Source organism: Equus quagga, chromosome 6 (assembly GCF_021613505.1).
Source record: "Equus quagga isolate Etosha38 chromosome 6, UCLA_HA_Equagga_1.0, whole genome shotgun sequence".
In the NCBI taxonomy this organism is placed as follows: Eukaryota; Metazoa; Chordata; class Mammalia; order Perissodactyla; family Equidae; genus Equus; species Equus quagga.
The window spans coordinates 108,380,791-108,403,078 of record NC_060272.1 but is presented as its reverse complement, the minus strand read 5'-3'; the positions used below and the strand labels follow the sequence as shown (position 1 = coordinate 108,403,078).

The 22,288-nt window shown below is 40.0% G+C and overlaps 1 pseudogene; it reads left to right on the top strand.

The window, feature by feature from the left end:
* The window catches only part of LOC124240794 (spermatogenesis-associated protein 31D1-like), a 35,414-nt pseudogene that overhangs the window by 4,297 nt on the left and 8,829 nt on the right, over window positions 1-22,288 (top strand).

Below are 22,288 nucleotides of genomic sequence, written 5' to 3'. Positions count from 1 at the left end.
ACGGCTTTATCCTGGGATAAAATGCAAAAGGCAAGAGAATTCCCACGGAAAGGGCAGCCCCATGTCATCTGCACAGAGCAGCAGAGCTGCTTTTACCAGGACGACTGAAGCTCAGAAGATCAAGACAGATGCTGGGAAGTTCCAAGAGGAGACAGTGAGGCATATTTATGTGACTGATATCATCTGCCCTAGAGAGCCACTTTCCTCCGGGGTGAAGTTTGGAAAACTTGTCAGAAGGCAGAAGAAGTGCAGGCCCTGGCAGAGCCTCTCCAGGGACATCCTTCCCACTACAGGGCTTCCTCCTTTAAAGTGACAAACAGCAAGTCCTGCCACCATCAAGCTCTCTTTGCTGGCCAGAGTTATCCTACAAGTATTAGATGGATCTGAGACGAGGACAGACAACCCCAGAAAGTTGTGGTAAGGAGTGGAAGAGAATTCTTTTTGTGACTGTTTCCCTTATTAGAAAGTATTACTTAACAAATCAAAAGATATGGAAAAGTAGAAGGAAGAACCTTATAGACAACTCCCCGCTTCAAACAATTACTGTTAACGTTTTGAGGTATCTCTTTCCAGATTTTGCTATGTGTATTTTATTTATCTATTTTTTTTGCTGAGGAAGATTCCCCTTGAGATAACATCTGTTGCCAATCTTCCTCTATTTTGAATGTGGGCCACTGCCACAGCATGGCCACTGTCCAGTGGTGTAGGTCCACGTCTGGGAACTGAACCCAGGCTACAAAAGTGGAGTGTGCCAAACTTAACCACTGGGTCACTGGGACTGGCCCTGCTACACCTATTTTTACATTGCTTAAATAATATGTACTTTAAAAGAAAAACACACTATCCTAAACATTTTTGTTATTATAAACTTTCATAAATAACATGCTTGATGATAACATCCTGTTAAGTGGTAGAATATTAAATTCTACGTTTTGTTGTCTTTTGGGTAGTTTGTAATTTTTTGAAATTTTAATATTTTGCTCACCATGTTTGATCATAATTGTACTTGCTTATGAAGTGTTCTATTCCAATGTCCTATTCATATCCCAAACAGCATAAAGTTTTTCCTAAATGTCTGATTAACCCAGGGTTCTGACCTGGGCCAATCAGCTTTTCTTTTTCTCTAGCCTCCTTAGATGAGTTATCCACTCATGTGGTTAGCTATTTCAGTGCTGGATTTGTCAGAATTTCAAGCCAATGTAACCAACTGCTTGTTAAACATCCTCAATGTACATTCTTCCAAACTTAACCCATTGCCTTCCTCTGCCCCCTACCTTCTCTTCCTCTTGTATTCCCAGTATCAATTAGTGGCACCTGGACACCCAAGCAAGAAACACAAGAGCCATCCTATATTCCTCTTCCTTCATTTTCCCCATAGCTAGTCAGCTACTAGGGGATGAAATGGAAAAATATGCCGGGCAGACAAATCCTAGAGTTCTCACAGTCCATTGCATTCCTGCCAAATAGACTGTAAGATCCTCTAGGTCATGAGATGTATTGTTCAAATTAATTTTTAATTCTATTAGTAATATATGTTTACATTATCTGAGCCAAAATTAAAACATTCTGATTAAGATTAAATATCCCATTTCACATCAAATTTTCAATTTTCTTATTTACTTATTTACTATGTACATCAATAGAGTCTTGATTTCCTACTTGATTTGATTCAATCTATTATTATCAATATTTATTTTGGTGCCAAAATTGTAGCAGGTTGAGCTAGTTAATTCAATCTGACTTCTGTGCTCTTCTGATTTCTAGCATTTCATACTTCCTGACACAACAGAATGTTTTAAGCTCCTCGTATATTTTTTCCTGCATCAGCCCTGGGTTCAGCCATTTCTCCGAGTAGCCCTGATTTCTTTAAAGGAGAATCGTATTAAGAAGTCAAGGTCAGGGGGCTAGATGTGCTCATTAATGCCACCATTTTATCACTCATTTTCCAGTTCTCCTGCATGTCCTTTGTTTCTCGTCCTGAGTGTTTTGGTCTACCCATTGAATTATGTAGGTTAATGATGTGTTGCTTTGTTTTCTCCTTATTTATTATTTGTGTCTGTTCTGTTTTTTTGTTTAGTGGTTACCATGAGCTTTGTATTCAGAATCTTGTGTATAAAATAATCCCTTTTCTGATGGCCTCTTATTCCATATTCTAAACCGATTCAGTCGCTCTCCTCCTCCCCTCCTAAGTTGTTTTTCTCCCCTCTTATTCCATCTTGTGTTGTGAATTTGTGGTTAAAATGACAAGATTATCTTTATATTTGGTGTTTTTCTTCCCTTCATCTTTAATGCTACACTTGAGTATTTGCCATCCTATTTTGATTCTGTCTACCTATTTATCTCCTTACTCCATGCTTTGTGACCCCTTTCTCCCTTTTTTTCTTTCAGGTATGAGGGCCTTCTTGAGGATTTCTTGTAGGGAGGGGTCTCAAGGCTACAAACTCCCTTAGCTTTTGTCTATCTGGGAAAGTTTTTATTTCTCCGTCATATCCAAAGGATATTTTTGCTGGACAGAGTATTCTTGGCTGAAAATTGTTGTCTTTCAAAGGTTTCAATATGTCATTCCATTTTCTCCTAGCTTGTAAGGTTTCTTCAGAGAAATCTGCTGAAAGCCTAATAGGGGTTCCTGTGTAGCTTATTTTCTTCTGCCTTGCTGCTCTTAGTATTCTTTCTCTGTCATTCATTTTTGCCAGTTTTACGACTATACGCCTTGTAGTAGGTCTTTTTACATTGACATATCTAGGAGATTTGGAAGCCTCTTCCACACGGATTTCCATCTCCTTCCCTAGGTTTGGGAAGTTCTCTGCTATTATTTTTTTTGAACACAGTTTCTGCTCCATTATCCTTCTCTTCTCTTTCTTGAATACCTATAATTCTTATGTTGCATTTCCTAATTGAGTCGGATATTTCACGGAGACTTTCTTCATTTCTTTTTAGTTTTAGTTCTCTCACCTCCTCTGTCTGGAGCATTTCAACATATCTATCTTCGATTATGCTGATACGCTACTCTATGATTTCCACTCCAGCGTTCAGGGAATCGTATTTTGTTTTATTTCTTCCATTGTTATGTTTCATCTCTAATATTTCTGATTGATTCTTCTTTATAGTTTCAATCTCTTTTGTGAAGTAGCTCCTGAACTCATTGAATTGTTTCTGTACATTCTCTTTTATCTTGTTGAGTTATTTGATGATAGCTATCTTGAATTCACTGTCATTTAAATTACATACTTCTGTGTCCTCAGGACTGAATTCTGGGTACCTGTCATTTTCTCTCTGGTCTGTAGATTTGATATAATGTTTGATATTGCTATAGGGGGTGGCTCTGGTCTTATGCATCCCGATATGCTTTGGTTGGTTATCGCCTATCACAACTGGGTGGGAGTCAAGGGCTGCATATTCTGAGTCCTCTGCTTTTAGCCAGGATCCCAGGCAGTGGAGCAGGGGAGGAGCAGGTGTGGGGAGGGGTGCTTTCTCCTCCATGCTCTTGGGGCTTTCTCACTCTGCTCTCACTATCTGCTCTCTTAGGGTGTTGGTGTGATGAGGTCACCCCCGTGAAAGCTCTCACCTCACTAGAGGTCTTCCCTCTAGGCTGCATGGGCCCCTGGGGGCCCTTGATGTTCCTGTGAACAAACGTCCCCTCCCCTGTTCCTTCCCTCTTGGGGGCCTCCTGGGGTTGCAGATCGCAGTTTATTCTGGGAAGGAGCAAAGTTTTCTCTAACCTTATTCCAGCTCTTCCAAGGGAGGCTCCAGCCTCTCCACCCTCCATCATATGGCTGCATGTGTCTCTCCAATGTTTTTGTGTTGTGTTAGGATGTCTTCTGTTGGAGTATGAATGTCCCTTTTCATTTTATGTTGGAGGGGACAGAATCCCGGGCAAGTTCACTCTGCCATGATGCTGACGCTACTCAATAATTAAAACTTTTTATTTTGAGCTAAGATTCACATGCAGTTGTAAGATATAGTAGAGAAATCTCATGTATGCTTTATTGTTTTCCACCAATCATAACATCTTACAAAACTATAGTGTAATACCACAACCAAGATATTGACATTGATATAGTCAAGATACAGAACATTTCTATCACACCAAGTCTCCCTCATGTTGCCATTTTATAGACACACTCACTTTCCTTCTGTCCCTATCCCCAATCTGTTTTCGACCTTTATAGTCTTGCCATTTCAACAATATCTTATTTATATGGAATCAAATACCATATAACTTTCTGGAATTGGCTTTTTTTACTCAGCTTCATACTCTCGAGATTCATCTAGGCTGTTGTGTCTATCAATAGTTCACTCTTTTATTGCTGAGTAGTATTCCATGGCATAGACGTACTATAGTTTGTTTAACCACCAGTTGAATCACAGCTGTGTGGTTTCCAGTCTTGGCTGTTATGAATAAAGCTTCTATGAACATTTGTGTAGAGCTTTTTGTATGAACATAAAGTCTTCATTTCTTTGTGATAAATGCCCAGCAATGTAACCACAGAATTGTATGGTAGTTGCAGGGTTAGTTTTTTAAGAATCTGTGAAACTGTGGCTGTACCATTTTACTTTTCCATCAGCAATATATGAGTAATCCAGTTTCTCCTCATCTGTGCTAGCATTTGGTATTGTCATTGTTTAAATTTTTTTTTAACCATATAGTGACATTTTAATTTGCATTTCCTGAATGACTAAGGACAGTGACCATTTTTCATGTGCTTATTTGCCATCTGTATATCTTCCTTGGTGAAATGTCTCTTCACATCTTTTGCCCATGTTCTAATTGGGTTGTTTGTCTTTTTGCTGTTGAGTTGCCAGAGTTCTTTATATAATGTTGATATCAGCCCTATGTTGGATATGTGGTTTGCAAATATTTTCTCCCAGTCTGTCACTTGTCTTTTCATCTTCCTAACAGGGTCTTTTGCAGAGCAATAGTTTTGAAGTTTGATGAAGTTTAATACATCAATTTTTCCTTTTATGTTCATATTTTTGGTGTCACATCTAAAGACTCTTTGCTAAGTCTTAGGTCCTGAAGACTTTCTCCTATTTTTTTCTAAAAGTTTTATAGTTTTATGTTTTACATTTAAGTCTGTGATCCATTTTGAGTTAATTTTTATATAAGCTGTGAGACTTAGGCTGAGGTTCATTTTTTTCTTTTGGCTTATGGAAGTGCACTTGCTCCAACACTATTGAAAGGCTATCTTTACTCCACTGAATTGCTTTTGTACTTTGTTAATATTCATTGAACATATTCATGTGGGTTTATCTCTAGGTTCTCTCTTCTGTTCCATTGATCTTTGTATCTATCTCCCCATTAATACCACAGAATCTTGATTATCATAGCTACAGTAAGCTAAGTAGATCTTAAAGTCAGGTAGACTGATTTTCCCCACTTTATTCTTCTTTTTCACAATTGTTTTAGCTATTCCAGTTCCTCTGGCTTTCCATATACATTGTGGAAAATCTTGTCTACAAAAAAACCTGCTGGGTATTTGATAGCAATTATCTTAAATGTGTACATCAATTTGGGAAGAATTGACAACTTTAGTATATTGAATCTTCCAACCCATGCACATGGTATAGCTGTCCATTTATTTGGGTCTTCTTGAATTTCTTTCATTAAATTTTGTAGTTTTCAGCATACAAGTCCTGCATATGTTTTGTGAGATTATAACTATTTTATTTTTCAGGGATTGTTAATGATACTGCATTTAAAATTTTTTGTGTCTATGTACTCATTGATAGCATATAGAAATACAATCAGTCTTGTAAGCTTATTTTATATTCTTTGACCTTGGTGAACTCACATATATGTTCTAGGAGTTTTTTTTTTTTTTTTTGTAGATTCTTTGAGATTTTTCTATGTAGTCAGTCATGTCATGTACAAATAGAGGTAGTTTTATTTCCTCCTTTCTGATGTCTATGCCTTATTGCATTGGCTAGAACTTCCAATATTATGTTGAATAAGAGTGGTGAGAGCAGGCATCATGCCTTGTACCTGATCTCAGGGTAAAGGCATTCAGTCTTTCACCACAAATACCATGTTAACTGTAGGTTTTCTTTATCAAGTTAAGAAATTCCCTCTTTTGCTATTTTTCTGAGTTGTTTTTATTATAATGAATGGATGTTTAATTTTCTCAGAATTCTTCTCCATTAATTGATATAATTCTGTAATTTTTCTTCTTTAGCCCATTAATAAGGTGGATTCAATTAATTGATTTTCTAACATTGAACCAGCCTTGTATCCCTGGAATAAATGCTCCTTAGGTTTGGTGTGTAATTGTTTTGTTTTTCTTTCTTTCTACTTCTTCTCCCCAAAGCTCCTCAGTAGATAGTTGTACATTATAGTTGTAGATCCTCTGGTTGTGCTATGTGGGATGCCACCTCAGCATGGCTTGATGAGCAGTGCCATGTCCACGCCCAGGATATGAACCTGCAAAACCCTGGGCCACCAAAGCAGAGCACAAACTTAACCACTCGTCCACAAGGCCAGCCCCTGTAATTCTTTATATAGATTGCAGAATTCTGTTTACTAATATTTTGTTAAGGATATCTGCATATATATTCACAAAGATACTGGTCTGTAGTTTTATTATTTTTTTACTGACTTTGCCTTGTTTTGGTATCAAAGTCATACTCACTTTATAAAACAAATTGGGAAGTGTTCCCTCCTCCTCTATTTTCTGGAAGAGATTTCGTAGAATTGGTGTCATTTGTTCTTTAAACGTTTGGTTAAATTCTCCAGTGCAACTGGATCTGGGTCTGGAGATTTTTTTTCTTGGGAACTAAAAATTCATTTCCTTTATAGTTATAGAGTTATTCAAATTTTTTATTTCATAGACCTTTACATGGGAAGAGGAGCAGAGGCTTCAAAAGACTGGAAAATAGAGTACAAAGTAGAAAAGTAAGCAGAGAGAAAAAGGATGGAGAATGGAAGCTAAAAGAGGGAGAGAAGAAAATGATTTCACAGAAGAAGCCTAGAATGCACAATTTCTGGAAGACGGCATCCTACCTTGGGTTTCTGCATCAAAGGTATAAAGCTCACTATTAGGTGATGACTTCCCCTAGAAGAGAGTCCAATACAGCATTATTCCTGGTTATTTCTGGTGGATCCCAATATTATTGAACATAGCTTGTACTTCAGGTTTACATTATCTGGGGACAGATCATCTTCACCAGCAGTAGCAGCACTAATATTTATTGAGCATTTACTATGTGCTATAAAGTCAACAAGCATTAGTTTCTTTAAGCCTTAAAAGAAATCTTGTGAGAGAGAAATGATTATAATCCCAATTTTAAAGATGGGAAATCTGAGGTTTAGTGAGCTTACAACTAGTAGACGATGGAGCCTGGACTCAAATCCCAGCAGTTGGACACCAGAGCTTGTACCCTGTGTCTCATTTTACAGTACAGTCCATGTTCTTGGACACCTTTTCAAAATTCTTTCTGTTATAACTCCTCTCCCTCCACCTCCTCCTCCTCCTCCTCTTAATCTTCTGCCTGCCCCTCTTTACATGGATCCCACCCACAGAGTCAGGTTCTATCTTGTAAGTGATGGATCGTCCAATTCTATTTCCTGTCATACAGCTGAGGTATTCCTACTGGTCATCTTTCCAGTGGCTACTAATCCAGTGAAATCAGTATCAGTCTTCACAGAAAATTCAAATACAGGGAACTGCTGCAGCTAGACTTCCATTTCCAAACAGGTGATTTGTTCCTTCCACGTAGTTCCTCCCTTTCTCCTTTCCCAGAAGCCTCTGCCTTGTCTAAACATGAGGCTTTCTATTCCAGGTTAGGCCCCAAATACACTGATCTATGGAGGCATCCTGCAGACATTTAGAGGGCAGTACATTCCTTTTCACTGTCTCTTTTCTAAATAAATATATCTCTATTTCAATCTTCCTTCCTGCTCTTCCCATAATCTGAACTATCTCTGTCTTTCATCCAGTTATTTACCATCTCAATTTCTGTTCTGCTCATTTAAAAACAATATAGTCAAAACTGAGGTGAGAAGGGGCTATTGCTTTACATTGTGCTTGTTTTAAATGGCTCATCCTTACACTCATGTAGAAAAATTTCATCCTGAAAAGTGACAGAGGCAGCTGAAATCCAGATAAGAGTTTCTCCGATCTTCATCTATGGAGGAGGTAGACACATTTGAAAAGAGGACACAGAGTTTTTCACTTTCAAAGTCCAATTGCAAATAAGATACATCCATGACCCTTAAAACAGTGGTTGCTAAGACCCTTAAAAGCAGTTGGGCAAAAAGATTCCAAGAGGAGATTGTCTTGTGGTTATGTATGATCATATCTCCCAAGTTATGAAGTATATTACATTTGCTGGCTGTGTGATTTTGAGTAGTTAATTTCTATGCAGCTGAGTTTCTTCATCTATGAAATGAGGATAATAAAATTAACTACTCCCTAGTGATGTCATGAGGAATAAATTATAAATATATCTTAGAACTTTACCAACCATTGGAAATTTAAATATGTGTTACCAGTATTTATCATCATTCATTTAAAATGCTAGACCTCCTCTTTCTTATTTTAATAGTATTAACTTCTCACTCATAGATCCTTCCTTCCTTTGCAAAGAATGTATTTATTTAGTACCTACTATGTGCCAGACATTGTGCTAGGCTCTAGAATACAGTGGTAAGTAAAAAGAGAGAGTCTCTGGCTTCATGGATCTTACAGTAGTGGGGCGACCAGCAGAAATTAAATAATCATACAAGAACGTGTACATGTCCATGATACATTCTATGAAGGGTTCATGAGCTGGTTGATGGCGCCAAGGGAGTGTAAAACACAGGGATTTGGCTTCACCAGGGAGGAGAGGGTCTTCCTCAAGTGTCCCTCAGGAGCTGAATGGGTTAAGAGGTAGAAGGTGAGTAGGAGATGATTTGGCAAAGCAGGGAGGGAGGAGTGTTTCACACAGGAGAATCTGGGTGATGAGAGCCGAGAGTGAGGAGGGAAGAATGTGATGTAACAAGAAGAGGGAAAAGCAGGGAGGCATAGATTATGCAGAGCTCTCTGGGTCAAATCAACTAGTTAAGTCTTTGGAGAAATGGGGAGCCAGAGAAAAACCTGAAGTTAGGTTTTATGTGTACGTGTAGGATATTCAGATTTTAGTAGTAGTATTGGAGTTTTCAAAAGATTACTATGAGTATTACTGTGAATTAACAGTGTGAATTAATGAATTGCTGTGACTTAATCTAAAGAATGGTTGGGAGGGAGCAAAGCAGGATGAGAGACCAGTTAGAAGGCTGTTGCCTTCTACGAGAGATGTCAGAATGGACTATGCTGGTGGTGGCCAAGGAGGAGTGATGAGGATGGATGTGAGCAGCATTTATCCCTAACATTTGGAGATGGATGAGGTTGAGGTTGGAGCAGGGAAGCTGGGTGCCATGGATGACTTCATTAATTCTAATGAGACTGAACATTTTTCCTTTTGTTTCACTCCACTGCCCAAGAGGTCTAGGTTGGTATAACAATGTGGGTCTTTATTAGAGCTGGAATAGCCAGCACACCTGAAACATTTGAGAAAGACCACTTAGGCATTCTGATTAGCTAAAATAGAAGAGGAACTTGACCTGCAACCCATCTTTGTTTGGTTCCAGCTGCAATCACTTTCGGTTGCTCTCTGACTCGAGTAAACACCACTCCCTGTCACCTTATCCCTTTGACAGTCGTTCTGCTTCTCTATTTTCACTGGGACATGATTCTCACTGACAGTAGAAAGTGAGGCACCCAGACCTGTGGTTGTGAAAACACTCACTCTTCTCCAGAACTGTTAGCACTTCTGGAAAACCCATCCCAGTGCCAACCACTCTCTGGTCCTGAAAGGACTTGGTTATTTTTGGAGGTAGTAAAACAAATAATATTTTTAAAAAACCCAGGGGGCTGGCCCCATGGCCAAGTGGTTAAGTTCATGCACTCTGCTTTGGTGGCCCATGATTTCGCTGCTTTGGATCCTGGGTGCAGACACGGCACTGCTCATGAGGCCATGCTGAGGCAGCGTCCCACATAGCACAACCAGAAGGACCTACAGCTAGAATACACAACTATGTCCTGGGGGCTTTGGGGGAGAAGAAGAAGAAAGAAGGAAGGAAAAAAAAAGAAGATTGGCAACAGATGTTAGCTCAGGTGTCAATCTAAAAAAAAAAGAAAACCCCAAGTGGCACTCTCTTTGGGATCAAAAGGTGTTCTGTGATAAAATGCTCACTAGACTTAAAGACCTGGGGGCTGGACACTCCCCACTCTCTCTATGGGTCAGCAGAACATATCTGAGCTCAGTGAATTAACCCAGAACCAAGTGTCCTCCTCAGCTGAATAATTAGACAACAGAGGTGGCCAAGGTAGAAAAGCTAACTATCTTCTTTGGTCCCTGCTTTTGATTTTTTATTACAAACAAAACACAATCCTTAGGCAGATTTAAGAGCACAGGACAAAGACTGCTAGATGGTGAACCGCTGGGAGCGCAGCCCACGTTTTATGCTTCTTTGTATCCAAGCACATCCACGGTGCCTGTCACGTGGCAGACACTCAGGGAATGCTGGATGGATAAAGGATTCCTCTATGTTTTCATGGGGTACTTCTACGGTATGATGAGTTAATCATTTTTGGTCCCACTTGCTAGAGATGGATGCTTCCTACACTCCATATTAACTTTGAACACTATTTGGCTACAGAGATGTTCCAAAATGAACTAATAAAGAAATTAGTTTTAACACAATTTTACATATACGATTTTCTCTCTATATATTATCATTATAAATACATATTTTATATTTGTATTTTATAGATACACTTGCTGACTAGGTGCAGATATGGATGCTCTCCCTGGAAGATGCTTTTGCAACCATAGACTGCACTAGAGTCAGGTTATTGATGGGGAAGGTAGGGAAAGTAAAATAAAGCTCACAGCTTAATTTCTAGACAGGATTGCTATTTTAAAAATGGGTTTCAGGTGCTTCTTGTGTACCTGGCACAGGCACTGGAGATTTTAAGGTGATCTGTGATCTGAAATGACCCAGAACATGGTCTGATGGTCCCCTGTGCTTTGAAGCAGTTGGCCTGTTCTCTTGATTGCTGTTCTGTACTTTCCCACCATCACTCCCCATCAGGGCCCCACTCCTTCTGCTCTGTCCTGGTGGAACAGTCCCCTGGCCTCCATTCTCGCACTACTCCAGCCTTGACTTATTGTTGCTAGATTACTCTGTTACTAGTTCTCAAACTGTGGTTCCCAGACCAGCAGCCTTTGCATTGCCTGGGAACTTATTAGAAATGGGAATTCTTGTGCCTTACCCTGGACCTACTCAAGAAGAAACTTTGGCTGTGAGGTGGGGCCCAGCAATTTCATTTCAACAAACAGGTTTACTTCCAAGCTGAGAACCACTGCCATACGTAGAGCTCAGTTCTTTGCCCAACACCCTTTATTGCCTTCCTGCCAACAACCACATGAGCGTGTGTGTGCGTGTCCTTCTGGCCAAGGCCGTCTGCAATCGAGCACCAGCTCCTGTGTCCCTATCCACAGAGGCGTGTTCCACACTGTCATCCTAATGGGTCACCTGCTCTTCCCTCTGCTTTCTTGCCTCCTCTCTGTTAACGCTGGTTCCTCTGCTAGCAATGACTCCTCTCCTCCCTCTCCTTGTAGAAACCTTATTCATTCTTTAAAGACATTAAGAAACTAATATTTAAGTAATTCATACCTGTGCCTTTAAGATCAAATAATACTGAAAGGTTTATATAGAACCATGACAGGCCTTACCCCACCTTGCAACCCCAACCCCTTTCCTATCCCCCAAGTTCCACGGCCCATGGAAAACCACTTTAGCCATTTGTATTTTAGTTCTTGTGTTTAACCTACTTACATAACAAATACGCAAATACTTCTATTTCATGCCAAATTCACCTTGGTATGAAAGATGATTCCTTTCCTGGATTGTTTTCAGATACTGCTCCTCCTCTGTTTCCAGAGGGCTCTGTATCTCTCAGTGCATTCCCCTCTTACACCTCCCCCCAAACTTCTCCCCGACCCCAACCTGTGTATTATAGCAACATTTCTAGGTGTGTGTCTCCCATCCCCACCAGCCTCTAAGAGCCAGGGAAGTCTAACCTGTCTTTTACTTTCTCTGTATCCTCCCAGGGCAAAGCACAGGGCCTGGAACATAGTACATACTGAGTAAATGTGGCCAACTTAACCATAAAGAAAAACATTTGCCTGACCTTTGAAGCTTGGTGGTGTGACAGCAGTACTAGGAATCACACTTCCCATTCCAATGTGGTTTTCTAACATTATTGTGGGGAATATTAAACTGGAGTCAGGAGACTTGAGCCAGACCAGTTTTCTTGGTCTCTTCTTCTAAGACCTTGGGTGAGGCACTTAATGGCTTTGGTTCCATTTTTTCACCTTCAGTGGCTACAAAAACATCTATAGATGGAGTTGTAGTGAGGACCAAATGCAACAGCACATTACCAAATATATGGAATTACATTGATTGCTTACATTTAAAACAAAAAGGCAACACATTTTCTATTGCACATAGGGCTATAAAGAACACTAAAAACAACCTTTAAACAGAAAACTTCATATGAGATTATCCAGGAGGCTTTCTTCCAAGATCAGCCAAAAATTTTGGGGGAGGGGGGGAACTATATTCTCATTGCCTGAACTTTGAAGCAAGAAAATTCGAACATTTACTAGCATTAGCCGATTCCTACTTGTTGATGAGAAATCAGCACAACTGCCAACCCTTCAGTCTTTGAAGGGATTTCAAGCTTTATCTTGATTTGATGATTAAAAAAAAAATCAATCAAAGACACATTTTCTAAGCCCTTGTCTGGCCCTACCCATTGGAAAAGTGTGAGCTACTGTTCTATCAAAACTTATTAAACTTTAAATGTATAACAACTCTCAATGACCAAGGTTAATGGGACTCCATGCATACATGATTATCTCTTATATTTATACAGTGCTTTTAACTTGTTCAAAGCACTTTCCACTTTACTGCATACATAAAACAGATAGATTTTTTCTAAATCCACAAATAAGGTAAAAAAGCAATCTTGGAATGAGCAATTTCAACTCTGTACCTTTCCAAAGCTATTAGAACTAGTAAAATTGTCTAACAGGACTTTCATCACCCCACTCTCTTCTTGACCCCTCTCCACTAAAGCTGAGAAATGACTGAAAGATCTGGAGGACTCTCCAGAAGAAAGAAGCCAAAAAGGAAAGGAAGCCAGGGACCTGGGCCATCCACAATCTAGATCATTAGCTCCAGCGCCATTAAGAATAATTGACTGTACATGTGACTATATCCAGAAAGTCCGGAAAGAGATGAAAAGACATAGGAAATGATGTGTGAGCAACAGTATTTACAGGGCTCTTGTCATTGCCATTCTCTCAACAAGCATTATTGAGCACCTACTGTATGCCATATGCTTTCAACAAAGAAGATGGATACACAATGAACAACCCAGGCAAGACTGCTATTGCCGCGGAGATGGCCTTCCTGAATGGTGCAGACAGACAACAAACAAGAACATAAACACACATAACTTCACAGAAACAAGATAGCTTCAGGTAGCACTAAGCTCTGTGAAGTCCATAAACACTGGAATGTCAAAGTCAGAGCCTTCAGGAGAGGAAGTTATTGTAGATAAGCTCGCTAGGGAAGGCCTCTCAGGGTATTTGAGTGGCAACCCGCGAGAGGAGCCCATCTTTGCAGGTCTGCTAAGCAGATGGTGGAATAAATGCACTTGCCAAGTATGCTAGAGGGAGGTCGGTCCAGACCCGTTCCAGTTCTGTGGTTGTTCATTTTGTGTCCTTTTGGGGATATTCCTAAAACCTCTCCAGGACCCCTGATTTATTGCCTCTACAATGGGGGTTGCTAATACTGATCACCTCAACATGGGCGCTCTGAGGAATAACGGGTAAACAATTGTGAGGAGTTATTTAATGCTAGATAATGATCATAGTAATAACCTTTTATTAAAGTCAGCACTGTAATAGGCCGCTCACACTCCATGCCTCAGCAAACGTATAATTGACACAGCTGCTCCCTGCACACACCAGCACCTTCCTTTAAAATACAACAAGTAAATGAGCCAACAGTCCTGATATTCAAGGCAGTTAGTGATCAACCAAGCGTTTTGAGAGAAAGCTGGATTGTGAAGCATAAATGGGAGCAGCAAGATAAAGGCACATTACAGCCCAGAGCAAGCAGAGGGTAACTGGTGAACCAACTGGATGCTTGCTGGTGCACACGCCACCTGTGACAGGGTGGTAATTCTGACCTCGTCAGGATGAGGTACTGCCACCACCAAAAGCCCTGGCAGATGGAAAGCGGGGTGAGGAGCCAGATCAGCAGCATCTCTGCCAGCAGCCTCTTCTGGCCATCCTGACCTTGCAAAGCCTCCCCTGGGGGAGGACTGAGCAGCCAGCACCAAGGGGCCCTACCTTGGAATGGCACCAAGGAAGTGGGGAGGGAGGGAGAAGAGGGACAAGCACTGCATTGTTTCCTTCCTAGAATGAACTAGCCCAACGCCAGGAGAGACTTCCGTTGTCTTCATACCTGAGCCTCCCTACACAGAGCTATGAATCCACCCCCTAGCAACTCCTCTTCCTTCCATCCAAATCGCTCCCCAGAACAGAACATTAACACCACAAAAATGAAGGCTTTTTTGTGGGTCCTACCACCTCTTTGATATAAATATGCATGTGCCTAAACATTCTTTCCTGTCTCCCACCTACATCCGCAATCACATTGTGTGATACACACACACACACACACACACACACAAACACACCCATTGCCTTTGTTAAGCTCTGGCTCAGCTATTAGAGTGCCTGTGGAGTGTGTGTCACATAGCAGAAAAGTTTAAATTATTGTTGCTTCTTCTCTGAAAAGCAGAAAGGAAGACAGAAAAAAGAAAGCACTTATTTTAAGGCTGATACTAAACACTTTGTCCCATGTTGACTGAGCAGGTCACTTTCCCAGTGTGGGACGGGGAGAATCGAGAGGATCTCTGAGGTGCTAAGAACCGCAGTGCATACTTCACGCTTTGAGGCTTGATTAGAAAGTACGGGGGTTAAAAAGAATAGGGCAAGATAATCCTAGTCGTCAAGAAATTATGGTATAAACTCGGGTTGGGGAGGATCAAGATCCTCAAAAATATCTAATTGATTTTAATCAAATGGACTAATTTCAAAATGTCAAATATGCTGGGATATTATATTTAAATTACTTTGGGCAAGCATGTTGCATGGGACATCCTAAGTGCTCACTCAATTTCCTGCTGGTAAGTGAGTTATTTCCATCTGCCATGTCTCCGGCAGCTTGGACCTGAACCATTTATTCAAGTGTACCACTTGTTCCAGTGTTTAGTTCCCCAAAAATAGTCAATGCAGGAATCTACGGAGAATTGTCCTAAGGAGGTGTGGTCATCGTCATGGCCAGATCAGTCTGGACTAAGTTGGTTAGTTAACAGGATGACCTAAATGCCTTCCAGATCTTGTTTGGTAAGTGTTTTTAATGCCTTGTCAATAATGGACTGTCAACAAGGTGAGGGATAAATCACAAGGAGCAAAGGCACCTGCTCAGATCCTGTGCTTTTAAATTCAGCTAACCCATACTCAATAAAATCCAGTATCAAACCCCAAGGAATGGTTCCCAATTACTGTTGGACCCTTTATTTCACTGTGCTTTGTTTTTTTTCAAGTCTCTATTTCTGTTTTTACCTGGCACTTGACTTTCTTGACTCTCTTTCTCCTCCCAGCTTCTGGCTCTGTGTTCCTCCTCTGGATTTGATGAGTAATTTTGGCTTGCCTCCTTTTCACCTTTGGCACTCCTTTGAAAATGGGTTAGGTTTCTCTTCTGGTTCTTTCTACTTCTGGCTGCTTGGATGTTTTCATCCTACTCAGCCAAGTTTTGATCCCGGAACCTTTCCCTGGCTTCGATCTGTCTCAGTGGTATCCGTGATGGGCTGGATTCCTTCAGGTTGGGGCATGGGCAAGAGGAAGGATCAAGCAAAAATCAAGCATGGAAATAGGAAGAATACCTGGTTCAATTTAAACTGTGCAGGATCCTGAGGCCTTGCGGGTTGTACAGTTTCTGCCATCTTCTTCCTCTGCTGTCCCTGACCCTTTCAATTTTATTACGTCTTCACCCTCTAACTGGTCGATCCTCTTCTAGCATCCCCATGTAAGATGTAGGTGGGAATGAGAATGAAGGATATTCACTAGCCAAAATAAATTTGAAAGTTGGGAGAAATCTCTGGATCGCTAGTATCTTTATAGCGCTTATCAAATGCCATTGAACCATATTAGTTGGCAAACTGTTCTGGCTTCCCAGGGAGTCAGCTGGTAGGTAAGTCAATGAATATCTGTCAAATGAATGAATGAATGCACTCTAGTTGTATAGCATAGCATCAGGTACTTTAACAAAGTATAAGACTTCATCCTTGGCTGAAGAAGGACATCTTCTCATGCCCGTTCACAAAAAGACTGAACATCACTGAAGGCCAGACTAGGTTCAGAATTTCTTCTAGAAAATAAGAAGTCATCTCAATGCACAACCGCTTCATGTGGGCAAAACGGAATGTGAGCAAAGCCCTGGTTATGGCATAAGAGACACCCACGGGCTAATGAACTTCGAAGGTGAACAATGAATTACTATCAGTGGACTTTGTAAATAATTTCTTCACAAAGAGCAAAATGCATAAAACCTAAACAAGGAGAATGAAGTGAACATTCATAGACCCACCACCCATGTCAAGTCATATAACATGGATAGCGCCCCAGAAGCCTCTACTCTCCTGTCTGATTAATAATCTTTTACTTATTTTTCTTCATAATTTCCACCTATATAAACTCCCCTAAAACGTTTAATTTTACCCAGTTTTGAAATCAAAATAGATAAAAAAAGAAAAACAATTTCGAGCAATTCAACATCAGACACGAAAAAGAAAACTAGCTTTTTCTTAAGATATTTTGAAGTGTACAATTTCTACTAGTGATAAAGACATTCACCCTTCATTCCACTTTTGAGCTTGCTGACTGACAGTCACTCTACTCCTTAATATTTCAAAAGTATTCTTCCCAAAGCTGCCTTTGGTCTTATACTAATGCTTTCCTGGACTCAATGGAACTTTGAAGGGTACTGAGCTCATGACGATGAAATGGATGTTGGCACTCCATGATCATCACCGTAATTATTCCCAATTTGTACTTTACTTCAAAAAGTCTCTTTCCCTGGCCCCTAAAGTCTGTACTTTCAAAATAGTACCCACAGCTTTAATTATACCTGACAATAAACTTCTCTCACCACAAAATCTGTTTGATCATGGACTACACCTATCATTATCTTCAAATATGCTATTTTTTTAAAAATCCCATTTATATCAGGCTCCCAAAGAGTTATAATATTAGCAATGGTGATTTTAACTGTTCCTGTAATTAGTGTTTATAAATTATTTCAAATTAAGGCTGTGCAAATGATTGGATGCTGGTTGAATTATCTACCAAACTGGGGTGAAATGGTCATTTAAACCACTGTACTGAACAAATCTACAGAATAAAAACTGAAATGGAACTTGAGTGATTTGGTCTCCATAGAGAATCAAATCAGATGCTGTGGTGTTAACAAGGTACTTCGGGGCCAGAATAATCCTGCTAATGACACTTCTTCCAAATGAATCAGCTAATGTCAGTTTCCATGAAGAAGAGATCTTCTTGTTGGTCCTGGTGAGATAGGATTTGGGAAGCAGAGAGTAGCAGGGAAAGCTCCCGGTGATAGGATCAGTTAAGCAAAGGACAGAAGACAAAAAGGAGAAGGCTGTATTTGTGAGAACTGTTTATACCATAAGTGCTGTAATTATAAGCTTACGATGTTGCCACACTGCTTTGTGAAACATTTTTGTTGTTTATTATTCTCCTTGATCCAGATTTCATATTTTTCATGATGTAATAAATGGTGAGATCTAGTCTCATTTTCCTGTGTATTTGGATACGGTGAGAAGAATGCTGTGACTGAGTCAATAGTTTCATGTAGGGGAGACTGGAGAAACAAGATTGGCAAGGAAGGTTAGGTCAGATTATGAAAATCCTTAAAATGCTTATACTGGACTTTATCTTTCAGAAGTCATTTAGTGTCTTGTTTTTTCTTTGAATTGGGAGCACCGTGAGAAAAAGAGTGTTGTTGACAGTTTCTACTGGGATAAAGACTCTAGGCAGGGAGATTAGGTAAGACGACATAGCAATAATTCGGGTATTAAGAAATAATGCAGGCTGGCGCTGGTGGCAATAGATTGGAAAGGAAGGATGGATGCAGCATTATAGGGAGAATTTGGTTTCTTTCTCTTTGTCTTTTCAGCCACTTGAGCTTAATACTGCTCAGTCTTCCTGATTTATTTCCCTTCCCATTTGTATTTTCCTTCTTTCCTTAATAATAGACTATTTCTTTCTCAATTTTTCCCTCTCTTCTTTACTTTGCCTGCAATTAAAAAAAATTATCTTATTACCTTCCTATACAGGATAATGACTAAATCAGTTAGGCAGATATCAAATGAGAGATATGGGTAGAAGTTGACCATAAGATTTACTAATTAGAATATGTTGCTGCTTTAATTTTTTTTTTTTTTTACCTTTTATCTTCAGTTACAAAGAAGGAAAGAAAAGAGAAGAAATGTGATGAGGTGAAAAAAAGAGTAGAATGGAAAAGGGAGAGACAGAGACTTTCAATTATTCATTCATTCAAGTTCTGTGTTTCCAGAGAAAGTGAAAGAGCCAAAGAGAGAAAATACAACAAAATAATTTATGTTATTGTAATTTCACTATGTATTTCCCCTTCTAACTCAGTTGGGTAAAGTAGAGATGTGAAGATGGGAGGCAAAAGACTAAGGTGAGATGGGTAGTCTCTTTCCCTCCCTTTATGGCATGTTGTTTCTCATATCAAAAGGTGGAGTCTACGTCCCTACCCCTAGGCCTCAGTGACTGGTTCAACCAATAGGATGCTGTGGAAGTGACTTTCAGGTAATTCTGAGGCTGCGCTGTAAGAAGCCTGGGTCTTCTGGAACATTTACTCTTGGGATGCTTGCTTGCTTTTTTAAAAAATTATTTTATTGAGGTCATATTGGTTTATAATATTGTGTAATTTCAGGTGTACATTATTATATATCAGTTTCTGTATAGACTGTATCATGCTCACCACCAATAGTTTAGTTTTTATCCATCGCCATACATATGTGCCCCTTTACCCCTTTCACCCATCCCTTGGGAGGCTTTCTTTTGGAACCCAGCCATGACTTTGAGAGAAGCCAAAGTCACATGGAGAGGCCATGTGTAGGCCCTCCGGTTGGCAGCCCCAAATAAGAATAAGCTAGCAGCCTTGCCAGTCATATGAGTGACCCATCTTGATGCCCAGCCCAACTGAGCCTACAGACGATTGCAGCCCAGCCGACATCTGACTGCACTTCCTAGGAGACCCCAAGCAAGAACTGCCCACCCAACCCCAGCCAATCCACAGAACCCTTAGAGACAAGGATAAACTGCTGTTCTAAGCTCCTACACTTTGCCGTGGTTTGCTACAGAGCAACAGATAACTTCTTTCATCCTGACATGAGACACAAAGAATACTTTATCAAATGTTTTAACTGTTTGAAAGATTCATAATGCCAATGTATTTTTTCTTTTTAAAGATTTTATTTTTCTCCTTTTTCTCCCCAAAGCCCCCCGCTACATAGTTGTATATTCTTCGTTGTGGGTCCTTCCAGTTGTGGCATGTGGGACGCTGCCTCAGCGTGGTTTGATGAGCAGTGCCATGTCCGCGCCCAGGATCTGAACCAACGAAACACTGGGCCGCCTGCAGCGGAGCGCGCGAACTTAACCACTCAGCCACGGGGCCAGCCCCCAACGTATTTTTTCTTTTAAAGTTCACTGTATTATTCATTAGCCTTGAAATTGGAATCTGAATTGACCTTAATCAGAAATCATAGAAAATGTTTAAGCAAATATTTTAAGCCCTATCATATTCTGAGTACTGGTTCAGGATAAAGTGGTATCAATGTGACAAGAACAAATGACAGGTAATCAGAAGATGGAGTTTAAATCCTAGTTCTGTCATTTAATACTGTGTGACCTAGGGCAAGTTATTTAACATCTCTGATTTCTAGGTTCCAATGCTATAATTTTTTTGAAAGTATTAGTGATGCCCGACAAAATGCAGATATTCAACACATTTCCATTTCTTTCCTTCTATGGAAGTCCTGTGTTCCTAAGTACAAGCGTCTCAAAGCTTATCATACTGCTTCCTAAAACTGAGTATTTTTATTATTTAGCAAGGATTCCCTTGATAAATATTTCATAAGCTTCCATAGTGTTGCCTTTACTAGTGTGATCTACCCTACTTTTCCTGTGAGATAGCTTGTTTAATAGATTTTGGGGACTCATTCTGTTGCTAGATTCTCACAAAGGCACTTTCGTGACAACCTTCTTTGATTTTCAAGGACATAACTCTCTTTTACATCTTGAATGTGGTACCCTACCCTCGTGCAAATGCTAATAAGCACATATTAAACAGGAATTTTAATTCCCTTTCTCATATGTTTATGTATTTAAATTTGAGTCAAATTGATATAATAGGTAACTTTAAGTTATAATTGATAACTTACTTTAAAAATTTGGACACCAGATCACCAGTTAGAGCATCTGGAACCCATAATTTAATAATAGCGTTTTTCAAACTGCAGGTCCTGACTTGCTACTGGATTACGAAATAATTCTGGGAGCTGTGACAAGCACTTAAAGATCAATGAAATGAAATGGAATAGATAATATTAGAGTGCATCATGTGTAATAAAGGAAAAATAAAGTTTCATAAAACTTTTGTACCAGTTTTGTGCATGTGTGTGTATACTGGTTTATGATAAAAAATTATTATTATTTTTTATATATATATATTTTATGAGTTGCTGTGAAAGAGTTTGAAAGGTACTGCCTTGGATTTAAAGCTATGTGAAATGGTTTTACGATATAGTAGTTTGAAATGAAGCCCCAACAATATATTTAAAATATAGAAGTGCAGACAGCTTTTAGTTACATATTTTGAAGGGAAAGGCAAATTACTTTTCCTGAGAAGCCTAGCCCTGGGACGACTGGACATTTTGCTAAGGGCCAGGAACCAGTTTTCCCAATAAATGGCAGGAGCCCAAACGCTCTCTCCGCAGGAGGCTCTGAGCTAACAGGCTCCTCATCTATTTGTGATGTTGCTGTTGCCCTGCTGCAGGTGGCGATGGAAGAACTCTGTCTTTCCTAACCAGATCACAAGGACCCAGTTTTCCCAAGCTCTCAGGCTGCCAGAAAGATGGCATCTCACTTCTCCCCCATTCGTGGGACCTGCACCAGGCTTGGAGAGCTGAAAACTCAGCCCTTAACTCCCCTCTTTGCTAGAGAACCTCCCTTTTCCTTCCCACTGGGTCCTGGGAAGATGGGAGGCAGCAGTAAAGGTTACTGGTGTTTTAGCCGTACCATGGGAGTCTGTGGTTTTGTGTGAAGGCCGACTCATTTGGAGGAGAGTTCCATCCCCAGAATTAGAAGATTAATCCTAATCCGAGTAATGCAGTGCCACACTTTCAATCTGCTAATGAGCTTTAGAGAGAGGTGGCACATCTTTCTCCAGCTGATGGACGCCCCTTTTAGAGGATATATGACATCCTCCCCAGGTGTTTATTCATGAATGCTGGGCTAACACACTTCAGAACTAAAAGAACCCTGGGCAGGAAGGGGCCCCTTACTTTTCTGGCTCTTGCCCCTTGAAGTTTCACAACTTTTCCTCACTTTGCAATCCACTTTCTCTCCCATTAACATGGCTGCCTATTAGACAAATTAGTGGAATCTGCCATATTGTGTCACTTAACTTTTTCCATCTGCTTATGGTTTTTAATTTTTTTCCATAGAAATCCCTGACCTAAATCCTTTACTCTTCTTTTATAATGCTTTTATTTTGACCTTCCTACTGCTGAAAATCAACCAAACTTCTTCATCACTGCCCCTCCCCCCAATCGCCAGGGACATTTCCTGTTATCCGGGTTTTTTTAATATACACTCGAGGTAGTCAACAAAGATGGACTACATCTTTACATAGGACATTTTCAAGAATAGGAGCTTTCAGACAAATTAACAAAACCAGGTAAATAAATTTGTTACCAACATTAGAATCTTATTCTAAAATATTTTCTACATCTTAAAGCATGACATAAGGCAGATACCTATTTAAGAGAAAGGGCCTTATTATAAGTTGTCG